General features: G+C 39.9%; 1 pseudogene; it reads left to right on the top strand.

Annotated features, from left to right (window-relative positions):
* The first annotated feature begins 14,207 nt into the window (after positions 1 to 14,207).
* Positions 14,208 to 14,660, top strand: LOC145535630 (protein FAM209 pseudogene; annotated as a pseudogene).
* The last annotated feature ends 429 nt before the right edge of the window (positions 14,661 to 15,089 follow it).

Genomic DNA, 15,089 nt, shown 5'->3' with positions numbered 1-15,089 from the left:
TTTTCCCTGCATTCTTTATTTTATGCATGAATTTTGCTGTGAGAAGCTGATGAACAGAGCCACAGTCAGCTCCAGGTCTTGTTTTTTTTCTGATTGCATACAGTTTCTCCATCTTTGACTACGAAAAACGTAATCAATCTAATTTCAGTATTGACCATTTGGTGATGTCAATGAGTAAACCCGCCTCTTGTGTTGCTGAGAAAGGGTATTTGCTCTGACGAGGGCATTCTCTTGGCAGAACTCAGTTAGCCTTTGCCCTGCTTCATTTTGTTCTCCAAGGCCAAACTTGCTGGTTATTCCAGATATCTCTTGACTTCCTTCTTTGGTATACCAATCCCCACTGATGAATAGAACAGCTATTTTTGGTGTTAGTTCTAGGAGGTCTTCTAGGTTTTCATAGGACTGATCAGCTTCAGCTTCTTTGGCATCTGTGGTAGGGGGATAGGCTTGAATTACTGTGATGCTGAATGGTTCACCTTGGAAAGAACCGAGATCATTCTGTCGTTTTGGAGGTTGAACCCAAGTAGTGCATATCAGGATTCTTTTGTTGATTATGAGGGCTCTTCCATTTCTTCTATAGGATTATTGCCCACAGTAATTGATATAATTGTCATCTGAATTCAATTCACCGATTCCTGTCCAGTTTAGTTCACTGTTACCCGGGATGTTGATGATTATTCTCACTGTCATTAAGTTAGTAAAAATATAAAGTAGAGCTAATAAGTTAATATGAATATAGAAAGCCCTAGTGTAGTCACTAAGAAAATAAAATTTAAACTATATCATTAATGCAAACCAAAAGCTACACTGAAAAATTTCATTTACAAATGAAGGCAATAAAGATAAAAACAAGGACAAAAAACATGAATTTTGGGAAAAAAAATAAAATAGTCATAAATTTGATCATATTAATAATGATGCAAAAGGCCAGGCTGGATGAAGCACAAGCTGGAATCAAGATTACCAGGAGAAATATCAATAACCTCAGACACACAAGTAACATCACTCTTATGGCAGAAAGTAAAGAAGAACTACAGAGCCTCTTGATGAAAGTGAAAGAGGAGAGTGAAAAAGTTGGCTTAAAGCTCAACATTCAGAAAACTGAGATCATGGCATCCGGTCCCATGACTTTGTGGCAAATAGATGGGGAAACCATGGAAACAGTGAGAGACTTTATTTATTTATTTATTTTTGGCTCCAGCATCACTGCAGATGGTGACTGCAGCTATGAAATGCAAAGACGCTTGCTGCTTGGAAGAAAAGCTGTGTCCAACCTAGACAGCACATTAAAAAGCAGAGACGTTACTTTGCCTACAAATGTCCAGTCAAAGATATGGTTTTCCCAGTAGTCATATATGGATGTGAGAGTTGGACTATAAAGAAAGCTGAACACCCAAGAATTAATGATTTTAAATATGGTGCTGGAGAAAACTCTTGAGAGTCCCTGGGACTGCAAGGATATCAAACCAGTCACTCCTAAAGGAAATCAGTCCTAACTATTCATTGGAAGGGCTGATGCTGAAACTGAGGCTCCAATACTTTGGCCACCTGATGCGAGGAACTGACTCATTGAAAAAGACCCAGATGCTCGGAAAGATTGAGGCCAGGAGGATAAGGGGATGACAGAGGATGAAATGGTTGGATGGTATCACCGACTCAATGGATATGACTTTTAGCAAGCTCTGGGAGTTGGTGATGGACAGGGAAGCCTGGCGTGGTGCAGTCTATGTGGTCTCAAAGGATCAGACACAACTAAGCAACTGAACTGAACTAAATAATGATGTAAATTATGAATGAATTGAACAATCTAATCAAAAAGCAAATATTCTGAGACTACATAAATATGATAAAACTATAAGCTCTCTACAGTAGACATAATTTAGAGTCAAAGATATAGATTTTAAATGAAATGACTGAAAAATACATATAATGCAAACATCAACCAAAGAGAGAATTGGGTATACTGTACTAAGAAAAAAATGATTTTTATTAAAAACTGATGTTAGGGATAAAGAAGGACATTTCATAATGATAAAAAGGGGACTCTATTAGGAAGACATAGTAATTATATATGCACCTAACAAGACAACCAAAAAATGCATGGAGGAAAAAAAAACCTGATAGAATTGAAGAAAGAAATAGACAATTCAACAATAATTGCTATACTTTACTAATCCACTTTCAATAACGGATAGAAAGACTAGGCAGAAGATCAACAATGAAATAGAGATCTTGAATGATAATATAAACCAGATGAACCTAACAGATATCTGTAGAGCAATTTATCCAATACAGGATATACAATCTTCTTAAGAGTGCAGGGAACATTCTCTAGAATACCCTATATGCTAGGACATAAGACCAACCTAAATAAATATTACAGGGTTCGAACCATATCAAGTCCATCCTCAAAATAGAATGAAATTAGAAAACAAAACATTTTGAGAAACAGATAAATATGTGGAAGTTAAACAGCATACTCCTAAATAATCAAAGGGTCAAAGAAAGAATCACAAGAGAAAGTAGAAAATACATTTGGATCTTCAACAATGCGGGGTTTAGGGCAACAACCTTTTCTGCAATCAAAAATCCATATATAACTTGTAGTTGGCCCTCTATGTGGATCTTCCAAATCAGTGATTTCACCTCTGCAGATTCAACCAGCTGCAGATGGTGTAGTGCTGTAGCAAACGAAGCAATGGACAAAGAATTCATCTCAAAAATATACAAGCAACACCTGCAGCTCAATTCCAGAAAAATAGACGACCCAATCAAAAAGAGGGCCAAAGAACTAAACAGACATTTCTCCAAAGAAGACATACAGATGGCTAACAAACACATGAAAACATGCTCAACATCACTCATTATCAGAGAAATGCAAATCAAAACCACAATGAGGTACCATCTCACGCCAGTCAGAATCGCTGCTATCCAAAAGTCTACAAACAATAAATGCTGGAGAGGGTGTGGAGAAAAGGGAACCCTCTTACACGGTTGGTGGGAATGCAAACCAGTACAGCCACTATGGAGAACAGTGTGGAGATTCCTTAAAAAACTGGAAATAGAACTGCCATATGACCCAGCGATCCCACTGCTGGGCATAAACACCGAGGAAACCAGAATTGAAAGAGACACGTGTACCCCAATGTTCATCGCAGCACTGTTTGTAATAGTCAGGACATGGAAGCAGCCTAGATGCTCATCAGCAGACGAATGGATAAGAAAGTGGTGGTACATATACACAATGGAATATTACTCAGCCATTAAAAAGAACACATTCGAATCAGTTCTAATGAGGTGGATGAAACTGGAGCCTATTATACAGAGTGAAGTAAGCCAGAAAGAAAAACACAAATACAGTATCAGTTCAGTTCAGTTCAGTCGCTCAGTCGTGTCCGACTCTTTGTGACCCCATGAATCGCAGTACGCCAGGCCTCTCTGTCCATCACCAACTCCCGGAGTCTACCCAAACCCGTGTCCATTGAGTCGGTGATGCCATCCAACCATCTCATCATCGGTCACCCCCTTCTCCTCTTGCCCCCAATCCTTCCTAGCATTAGGGTCTTTTTCAATGAGTCAACTCTTCACATCAGGTGGCCAAAGTATAGGAGTTTCAGCTTCAAAATCAGTCCTTCCAATGAACAGCCAGGACTGATCTCCTTTAGGATGGACTGGTTGGATCTCCTTGCAGCCCAAGGGACTCTCAAGAGTCTTCTCCAACACCACAGTTCAAAAGCATCAATTCTTCGGCACTCAGCTTTCTTCACCTGCCAACTCTCACATCCATACATGACTACTGGAAAAACCATAGCCTAGACTAGACGGACCTTTGTTGGAAAAGTAATGTCTCTGCTTTTAAATATGCTCTCTAGGTTGATCATAAGTTTCCTTCCAAGGAGTAAGCTTCTTTTAATTTCATGGCTGCAGTCACCATCTGCAGTGATTTTGGAGCCCCCCAAAATAAAGTCTGACACTGTTTCCACTGTTTCCTCATCTATTTCCCATGAAGTGATGGGACCAGATGCCATGATCTTAGTTTTCAGGATGTTGAGCTTTAAGCCAACTTTTTCACTCTCCTCTTTCACTTTCCTCAAGAGGCTCTTTTGTTCTTCTCCACTTTCTGCCATAATGGTGGTGTCATCTGCATATCTGAGGTTATTGATATTTCTCCCGGCAATCTTGATTCCAGCTTGTGCTTCTTCCAGCCCAGCGTTTCTCATTATGTACTCTGCATATAAGTTAAATAAGCAGGGTGACAATATACAGCCTTGACGTACTCCTTTTCCTATTTGGAACCAGTCTGTTGTTCCATGTCCAGTTCTAACTGATGCTTCCTGACCTGCATACAGGTTTCTCAAGAGGCAGGTCAGGTGGTCTGGGTATTCCCATCTCTTTGAGAATTTTCCATAGTTTATTGTGCTCCACACAGTCAAAGGTTTTGGCATAGTCAATAAAGCAAAAATAGATGCTTTTCTGGTACTCTCTTGCTTTTTCGATGATCCAGTGGATGTTGGCAGTTTGATCTCTGGTTCTCTGCCTTTTCTAAAACCAGCTTGAACATCTGGAAGTTCATGGTTCACGTATTGCTGAAGCCTGGCTTTGAGAATTTTGAGCATTACTAGTGTGTGAAATGAGTGCAATTGTGCTGTTGTTCGAGCATTCTTTGGCATTGCCTTTCTTTGAGATTGGAACGAAAACTGACCTTTTCCAGTCCTGTGGCCACTGCTGCGTTTTCCAGATTTGCTGGCATATTGAGTGCAGCACTTTCACAGCATCATCTTTCAGGATTTGAACTAGCTCAACCGGAATTCCATCACCTCCACTAGCTTTGTTCATAGTGATGCTTTCTAAGGCCCACTTGACTTCACATTCCAGGATGTCTGGCTCTAGGTGAATGATCACACCATCATGATTATCTGGGTCGTGAAGATCTTTTTTGTACGGTTCTTCTGTGTATTCTTGCCACCTCTTCTTAATATCTTCTGCTTCTGTTATGTCCATACCATTTGTGTCCTTTATCGAGCCCATTTTTGCATGAGATGTTCCCTTGGTATCTCTAATTTTCTTGAAGAGATCTCTAGTCTTTCCCATTCTGTTGTTTTCCTCTATTTCTTTGCATTGATCGCTGAGGAAGGCTTTCTTATCTCTCCTTGCTATTCTTTGGAACTCTGCATTCAGGTGGGAATATCGTTCCTTTTCTCCTTTGATTTTTGCTTCTCTTCTTTTCACAGCTATTTGTAAGGCCTCCTCAGACAGCCATTTTGCTTTTTTGCATTTCTTTTCCATGGGGATGTTCTTGATCCCTGTCTCCTGTACAATGTCATGAACCCCTGTCCATAGTTCATCAGGCACTCTCTCTATCAGATCTAGTCCCTTACATCTATTTCTCACTTCCACTGCATAATCATAAGGGATTTGATCTAAGTCATACCTGAATGGTCTAGTGGTTTTCCCTACTTTCTTCAGTTTAAGTCTGAATTTGGCAATAAGGAGTTCATGATCTGAGCCACAGTCAGCTCCCAGTCTTGTTTTTGCTGACTGTACAGAGCTTCTCCATCTTTGGCTGCAAAGAATATAATCAATCTGATTTCGATGTTGACCATCTGGTGATGTCCATGTGTAGAGTCCTCTCTTGCGTTGTTGGAAGAGGGTGTTTGCTATGACCAGTGTGCTCTCTTGGCAAAACTCTATTAGCCTTTGCCCTGCTTCATTGTGTACTCCAAGGCCAAATTTGCCTGTTATGCCACGTGTTTCCTGACTTCCTACTTGTGCATTCCAGTCCCCTATAATGAAAAGGACATCTTTTTTGGGTGTTAGTTCTAAAAGGTCTTGTAAGTCTTCATAGAACCGTTCAACTTCAGCTTCTTCAATGTTACTGGTCGGGGCATAGACTTGAATTACCATGATATTGAATGGTTTGGCCTGGAAACGAACAGAGATCATTCTGTCATTTTTGAGATTGCATCCAAGTACTGCATTTCGGACTCTTTTTTTGACCATGATGGCTACTCTATTTCTTCTAAGGGATTCCTGCCCACAGTAGTAGATATAATGGTCACCTGAGTTAAATTCACCCATTCTAGTCCATTTTAGTTCGCTAATTCATAGAATGTCGACATTCACTCTTGCCATCTCCTGTTTGACCACTTCCAATTTGCCTTGATTCATGGAACTAACATTCCAGGTTGCTATGCAATATTGCTCTTCACAGCATTATCACCAGTCACATCCACAGCTGGATATTGTTTTTGCTTTGGCTCCATCCCATCATTCTTTCTTGAGTTATTTCTCCACTGATCTCCAGTAGCATTTTGGGCACCTACCGACCTGGGGAGTATACTAACACATGTATATGGAGTTTACTAAATCGTAAAGATAACCCTGTATGTGAGACATCAAAAGAGACACAGATATATAGAACAGTATTATGGACTTTATGGGAGAGGGCGAGGGCAGGATGATATGGGAGAATGCCACTGAAGCATGTAAATTATCATATGTGAAATGAATCGCCAGTCCAGGTTCGATGCATGATACAGGGTGCTCGGGGCTGGTGCACCAGGATGACTCGGAAGGATGGGATGGGGAGGGAGGTGGGAGGGGGTTCTGGAAGGGGAAAACATGTACACCCATGGTGGATTCATGTCAATGTGTGGCAAAACCAATACAATATTGTAAATTTAAAAAATAGATAAATAAACTAATTAAAAAAAAAAAAGAAAAAAAATCTTTGTATAAGTGGACCTGCAGAGTTCATATGCCTGTTGTTCAAGGGTCAACTTTACTTTGAGAAGAATGAAAGCAAAAACACACCACATCCACGTGAGGAGATGTAGCAAACTAAACTCAAATAGGCAGCCATAGTAAACAATTAATTCTAGAGAAAAATTAATGACATAGAGAATAGAAAAACCACAGAGATACTCAACAAATTAGAATTTGGTTATTTAGAAAGGTCAATAAATCGACACAACTTTAGCGATTTTCATCAAAGGAGGAAAAAGACTCAAATTACTAAAATTAGGAATAAAAAAGGAAAAATTGCTACCAACTTTAGAGAAATAAATATAGTTGTAAAGAAATGCCATGATGCTAGTTAGAAAATTTAGATGAAATGGACAAATTTCTAGAGATACATAAATGACTGAAATTGACTCAAGAAGAAAATGAAAATCTGAATAGCAAGAGATAGAATTAGTCATTTTTAAACCTTTTGCCCAACCCACCTCACAAAAGGCCCCCTTACACTACCTAGATCCCGATAGCCTCGCTGCTGAATTCTACCAAATATTTAAACCAAAAATCATGCTAATTCTCCACACATGCATTCTAAATGTGTCCACAGAAGTGGAAAGGAACATTTCCCAACTCATTCTATGAGGCAGTATTACTCGGATGACAAAACTAGAGGTCAGTTATTTTGTAGAATTCTCAATTTTGCTCCATCCAGTATTTGCTCATGATGAATTTCATGTTTTGCATCTTTGACAGGAAAATGACAGAAATGATACTGTGTTCATATCATCTCATTCTATCAGGTGGTTCATGATTTCATTGTGTCCCAATATTGATGATATTCACTTGGATCACTTGATTAAAGTGGTTGCTGACAAGATTCTCCACTGTCAAGTTACTCTCCCCTATCTTGTATTTTAAAACATTTTTTTTGTATTTTAAAGTACGTAAATATTTTATTCCTCACCAAAATTAGGTTTATTAATTTATTTGTATCTATTTTATTAAGAGTCTCTTATTTTACTAAATGAATCATGATCTGTCACTATCATTATTTATTTTGAAGTTCACATTGTTCCAGCCTTGGACAGTGGGAACCTCCTTAAGCCTGGCTCTCTGTGCTTTTGCCATCTCCCCATCATTCTTTGACGGAGAAGGCGATGGCAACCCACTCCAGTTCTCTTGCCTGGAGAATCCCAGGGACGGAGGAGGCTGGTGGGCTGACGTCTATGGAGTTGCACAGAGTCGGACATGACCGAAGCGACTTAGCAGCAGCAGCATTCTTTGAAAAATTTGATGCTTTTGGTACAAGATATTCCAGGCTCATCTTGTACTTTTCCTGTCCTAGCCACGGAATTAACAATTTCTCCAAGAAGTCCCAAGTATTTTTAGTGGAAAATGGAATTTAGAATCCAATATATGAGATCTGTGTGTACTCATTATTTCCCAGTTCCTTTCATCAAGAGTCTGGGAAGTGTACACGTGTGTGTGCATGCCTGTGTGTGTGTGTGTATCCTCCCGATATAGCTCAGGCTCTGATATCACAAAATGCTGGATTGTCCTCAACTCATGTGAGTGCCTTTCTCAGCATATTCAGACTCTGACACCCACTCCAGGCAACCCTTTTATAAACATACCCCCCTTACCCTCCTTGCGCTTTGATACTCTGCACTGGCATACCCCCATGTGCAGATACTCTCCTTGTTCCACTCAGCCTCTAACTGCCCACACAGAGCTGGATCACTTCCATCCATGAATGCCCTCCTCACCTTGCTTGGCCTCTGACTTTCTACACAAACCTGCCTCCTCCTTGTGGATTTCGTCTTCTCTGGACTGAGGCTTTTACTCTGTATGCCTGGCCAGCTTCCTATTTAATATCCTCCAGATTAAACGGACTCTCATAGCAAGCTGCTCTGCTCTGTGAATGCCTCTTAATCCCACTTTGGCACTGATTGCCCATGACACATCCTAGCATGGATATCCTGTTTTCCCTGCTCAAATTGTGACATCTCATGCTACACACTTCCCTTCCCTGCTCTTGTGGATCTGGTCACTTCAACCTATTTGAGTTCTGACTCCCTATACTAGGCTATTCTGACTGCATGGATATCCTTATCACCCCTATTTCACTTCTAACATCTCACTCTGGCCCACTATGGCTCCATGACCCCTGTCACGGATACTTGTCTCGATCGATCTCACCTAATTTTTTGTGATGAGTTGCTCAGCAAGAGGGAGAAGGGGAAGAGAGAGGGGTGTTCTTGAATTGAATTTGAAGCATAAGTGAGCATTGCCTATCAAAGATAGATAAACCACATTTCAGGTAGGGAACTTACATGTGAAAAATGGGGTATAGAAAAATAATTCTTCGAGTTTATATTTTTTTCCAGAGGGTTACTAAATAATGCATCAACATTAGTTGAAGAAACTTTCTTCTCCCAGTGTAAAATGACACCTTCTATCTTTATCATATTCTTGATGTGTATGTGTGTCTATGTATCTTAGTCCATTTGGGCTGCTATAACAAAATATCAGGCATAGAGGTGCTTGTGAACAACAGAAATTTATTTCTCACAGTTCTGGAGGCTAGAGGTACAAGATCAGGGTAGCAGTATGGCCAGATGAGGGCCCTTTTCTGAGTTGCGCACTTCTCTCCTATAGGAAGTCTCCTGCGTATGAATAAGTTCCATTCTGAGAGTGCACTTTTAAGCCCAGTTTGTTGTAAGCCCAGCAAAGTTAGCCTTAGTACCCAAATAACAGAATCGGCTGTATTCTGCTGCTTTTTAAAAAATTAATTAATTTTTTTATTGAAGGATAATTGCTTTACAGAATTTTGTTGTTTTCTGTCAAATCTCAACATGAATCAGCCATAGGTATACATACATCCCCTCCTTTTTGAACCTCCCTCCTCTCTCTCTCCCCATCTCACCCTTCTAGGTTGATACAGAGACCCTGTTTGAGTTTCCTGAGCCATACAGCAAATTCCCGTTCCTTTCTGTTTGACATATGGTAATGTAAGTTTTCATGTTACTCTTTCCATATATCTCACCCTCTCTTCCCCTCTTCCCATGTCCATAAGTCTATTCTCTGTCTGTTTCTCCACTGCTCCCCTGTAAATAAATTCTTCAGTACCATTCCTCTAGATTCCATATATATGTGTTATGATATTTATCTTTCTCTTTCTGAGTTACTTCACTCTGTATAATAGGTTCTAGGTTCATCCACCTTATTAGTGAAGTGAAAGTCGCTCAGTCATGTCCAATTCTTTGCAACCCCATGGACAATACAGCCCATGGAACATTCTCCAGGCCAGAATATTGGAGAGGGTAGCCTATCCTTTCTCCAAGGGATCTTCCCAACCCAGGAATCTAACCCAGGTCCCCCACATTGCAGGCAGATTCTTTACCAGCTGAGTCACAAGGGAAGCCCATCCACCTTACTAGAACCGACTCAAATGTGTTCCTTCTTATGGCTGAGTAATATCCCATTGTGTATAAGCACCACAACTTCTTTATCCATTCATGTGTTGATGGACATCTAGGTTGCTTCCATGTTCTAGCTGTTGTAAATAGCACTGGAATGAACAATGGGATACATGTGTCTTTTTCAATTTTTGTTTCCTCGGGGTATATGCCTAGGAGTGGGATTGCTGGGTCATAGGGTATACTGCTCTTTTACACGTGCTTTCGGACATCCTGGGCTAGAAATAAATGTAGTGTTCTAGTGTACTCTATACAGTACTGTGCTGAAAAAAACACAAAAGCACAACCGTTTGTAGAGGATGCGCGCATGAGGCAATGTCTGCCAGACACGTGAATTAACTGACGTGACTGGACATGGGAATGCAAGTTTGAATCTTTGAAATTTCACAGTTTGAAGATTCCTATGTAAGGGACTTACTGTATTCTCACATGGTGAAAGGAGCTAGGGAGCTCTGTGAGTTCTCTTTGTAAGAGCATTAATCTCCATTCTTGAGGGCTCCACCCTCCTGACCTAAATATCTCCCAAAGGCCCCACCTTCTAATATCCTCACACTAGACATTAGGTTTACAACATGAATTTTGGGGGTGCCACTTTCATACAAAAGCTGTATGTGTGTGTATGTGTGTGTGTAGTTGAGTTGATTTCTGCTCTCGCTTCTTACCTCATGAGCTGTAAGTCTTACCATGTACCAGTACTAGTCGTATACCAGTACTTCTCTATGTAAGTATGTAGGCTAACCATATGCTTTAAAATATAGTAAGGACAACCTTCATGCTCATTCATCTTCTTTTTCAGAAATGTCCTGCCTCTTATAACATGTTTGTTTTTCCACATATATTATAGAATTAGCTTACTTCTCATACCAATCACATTAGTATTTTTTTGAAATCTCATCATAATTTTAGAATAATTTGGGGACAATTGATATCTGTATAAAATCTTTTCATACTCCCAAAAGATACATCTTTCCATTTCGTCATGCATTTCATTGTGTTTTTCAGTAGTATTTCAGAATTTTCTTCAAATAGCTGTTGCATATTTTTTATTTGTCCTTAAATGTATTCTTAATATTTATCTGTTTCTAGCTATTATAAATGATGTCTTCCATTATAAATGTAATTGGTTGTTAGTGTATAGGAAGACTGTTCTATATATTATTATTTTTATCCAGCCATCTAGCTCAATTCCTTTAAAATACAGCTGTCCCTCAATATCTCTGGGAGATTGGTTCTAAGACACCACTGCCAAAGATCAGATACCCAAATCCACAGATGTTCAAGTCTCTTATAATAAGAAGCATAGCATTTTAGGATTTGCATATAAACTGCCCATATCCTCACATATACTTTAAATCATCTCTAGATTACTTATACTACCTAATACAATGTAAATGATATGTAAATAGTTGCCAGCATGTGGTAAATTTGAATTTTGATTTTTGGAAATTTCTGGATTTTTTTAAATAAATATTTTTAATCCACACTTCGTGAATCCCTGCATGCAAAACCCATGGATAGGAAAGGCTGACTATATAGAGTACTTTTCTTTGGAGTCTCCTGTCGTCAGCAAATAATGTTAATGTTGCCTCCATTGCTCTATGTTTTAAAAATAAACTTTAAAAAACCTTAGAATGATTTTAGACTAACAAAAAAAGTGAAGATAGTTGCCATATATCAGAAAGTTCCAAAATATCACACATATTGTTATAAACTAGCATGCCTACTTTATTTCTAAGATTTGTCCTATTAAAATTTTCTTAGTTTTTACCCAATGTCCTTTTTCTGACCCAGGAACCCATCCCGGATCCCACATTGCATGTAGTAGATGTCTCCTTAGGCTCTTCTTGGATGTGACAATTTCTCAGACTTCCCTTATTTTTCATGACCTTGATAGTTTTGAGGAGTACTAGTCAGGTATTTTATAAAATGTTCCTCAACTTGGATTTGTCTGATGTTTTTCCTATTAACCTGGAACTATGAATTTTTTTGGGGGGGGGGTCTTCCTTTGTGGTTCAGCTGGTAAAGAATCCAACTGCATTGCGGGAGACCTGGGTTTGATCCCTGGGTTGGGAAGATCCCCCGGAGAAGGGAAAGGCTACCCACTCCAGTATTCTGGCCTAGAGAATTTCATGGACAGTATAGTCCATGGGGTCGCAAAGAGTCAGACATGACTGAGTAACTTTCATTTTCACTTTCACTTCATGGATTTTGGGGGAAGAAGACCGCAGAGGTTGAGTGTCCTTTTTACCATGTGATACGATCTACATGTCTTATCCCTGGTAATGTTGACCTTGACCACTGGGCTGAAGTAGTGTTTGTCAGGTTATTCCACTGTCAAGTTACTCTTTTTCCCCCTCGCCATATTGCTGTATTTTTTTGAATGAAGTCACTATGTGACTTTTTGAATGAAGTCACTCTTAAGGAATAGGGAGCTCCACCTCCTTGAGAGCACAATTACCTATGTCAGTTATCTGAAATTCTTTCGCGTGGGAAATTTGTCTATTGTCTCACATGTATTCAATCATTTATTTATATCAGTACGGACCCATAGATATTCATTTTATACTTTGGGATATAATCCCAAAAGATGACTAACTTAATTTATTACGTTGCTCGTCTTGTTACAGTTTTGGCCATTGGAAGCTCATTCCTGTCTTCTTTGACATAACTCCGTTACTTCAGGGCTTTTTTATTTTTTTAAAATTTTAAAGCACTTCCTTTTTGATACAGTAAGATCCCCCAGACTCCTCTTCTATATTTCCTCTCTGAGCCCTACAATCAGTAATTTCTCCAAGAAGCCTGGTTCCTTTTATTGGAAAAGAGGATTGGGAACCAAGATCTGTGCTTATTTCTACATCATTGTTTCTTTCAGATTTTGGGAGTATCATTTCTCTTAAACCCTTTCAGCTAAGAAGGCAAAGAAATATATGTATGTATACTCATGGGCCATCTATTTCACTGCTCAATTCAAGTATGCATGTGTAACAGTATCAGGATTGTTAACCTGTACCCCTACGAGAAAGAACACTATAAACTAGATTACACTGCTTTTATATTTTACTTTCAGTCTTGCAAACTCCATTCATTTCCGAAGTTACTTAAGTCAGGGGATCTTAGTGAGGTGGTTTCATACATTTGTAATATAATTCCATTCTTTAGTCAAATTCTGCATTCTATTCTTGATGTCAGTTTTTTTTAAATATGCATGCATTGCTTTACTTTTTGTGCTGTAAGGTTCTTCTGGTTTTGACAAATATGTAGTGTCATGTATCTTCCATAACATCATACAGAATAGTTTCACTGCCCTAAAACATCCTTTATGCCTGGAGAAGGAAATGGCAACCTACTCCGGTATTCTTGCCTGGGAAATCCCAGGGATTGAGGAGCTGGTGGGCTACTGTCCATGGGGTCTCAAGGAGTCACACACGACAGCGACTGAGTACAGTCATTTTTAAGAACAGTGTTGGCCACACAAAACACATCAGTGGCTCCTAGTTTGTGGCCTCTGGTTTAATATCTTACTTTCCCACTTGTCCCTCTGCTCCATAGGGGTACATGCCCATGGGGCTGCTCTGCTCAGCCCAGTGTTTGGATTCAACAAATGGAATAATGAAAATCGAAAACAGACCCACCCTCCCAGTAGAGCACCAGGTTCAGAAAGAATACATTGGCATGGAAATGGCATTCTGTCACTCCCCACCTCTTTTTCAATTGCCCTCTGGAAATTTCGCTATTTCCCTTTAAGCCCTACTCCCAGTTGACCCCTGCAAGCCTTCTTACCCTCGGCCCTGAAGTCATCACAATGGCCACATGGGTTCTGGTGGGGGCGGGGCCCTCTATGACGTCACCAAGGGCCCAGCCCTGGCTGGTCCTCAGTCTCCAGGTGCCAGGGCAAACCAGCGCACCAGGAGCTGTTTCCTCTCGGCTCACATGTGGTCCATCAAATGGTTCCTGTGCTTTTCCACGGGTGTTACCTGTGTCTGCGCCTTAATGTTTACTTCTCTGAGAGAGAGAGCCGAAGAAATCCAGGGGAAGATGCTCTGCGGAGGATACAGTCTAATTCAGCAAAATCAACCAGAGCATGCCCGAGACTGGCTTAAGATCATGTTTCCCTGGCTTTTCTTCATTGTGCTCATGTATGTGACAGTGAAGTTGATGGGAGAGAGTGGTGAGAGTAATGTGCAGACTCCTCCTGCCTGTCAGGGCGGTTCATTTGGCTCTCCGGGACAGAAAAAGAAAAATGCTTCCCCAGACAAAGACTATATGTTTGCCACCTTAACCCAGCTGGAGATGGACCTTGTGAAATTTGTGTCCAGGGTGCGGAATCTGAAACTTGCCACGGCAACCTGCAGTAACCTCAATGCTCCCAATGTCGAGGTTCCTGCAGACGCACACAATAACATTACACTGTATGAACTCTGGTGCGACGAAGACTCCGATTGAGTGGATTTGTATGTCAGAGTAGGAGAGGAATTGTTGATTGTTGACATACCTTATCCAAACTAATAAAACTATTCTGAAGCAAAAGAAAAAAGCCTCTGATATTTTTTATTTGCTCTACAGTTTGACCTTTTCCAGAGTGTCGTATAATTGGCAGCATGCAGTGTATAACCTTTTCCAGACTAGCTTATTTTACTTTATAACATTCATTCAGATTTCATCCATCTCTTTTTGTGATTTGCTAGCTAATTTCTTTTTATTCTTGAATAATATTCTGCTATGTTGATGTACCAAAGTTTGTTTACCCAGTCGTCTACTAAAGGACACTTTGGTTGCTTCCAATTTGTGGGTGAGAGAGAGAGAGTATGAATTAAGCTGTTATAAAATTCATGTGCATGTTTTTGTGTGGGTATTAACTAGCAAATCATTTGA

This window comes from Giraffa tippelskirchi, chromosome X (assembly GCF_054371585.1).
Source record: "Giraffa tippelskirchi isolate mGirTip1 chromosome X, T2T-mGirTip1v1.2.pri, whole genome shotgun sequence".
Taxonomy (NCBI): Eukaryota; Metazoa; Chordata; class Mammalia; order Artiodactyla; family Giraffidae; genus Giraffa; species Giraffa tippelskirchi.
This window is presented reverse-complemented; position numbering and strand designations above follow the sequence as displayed.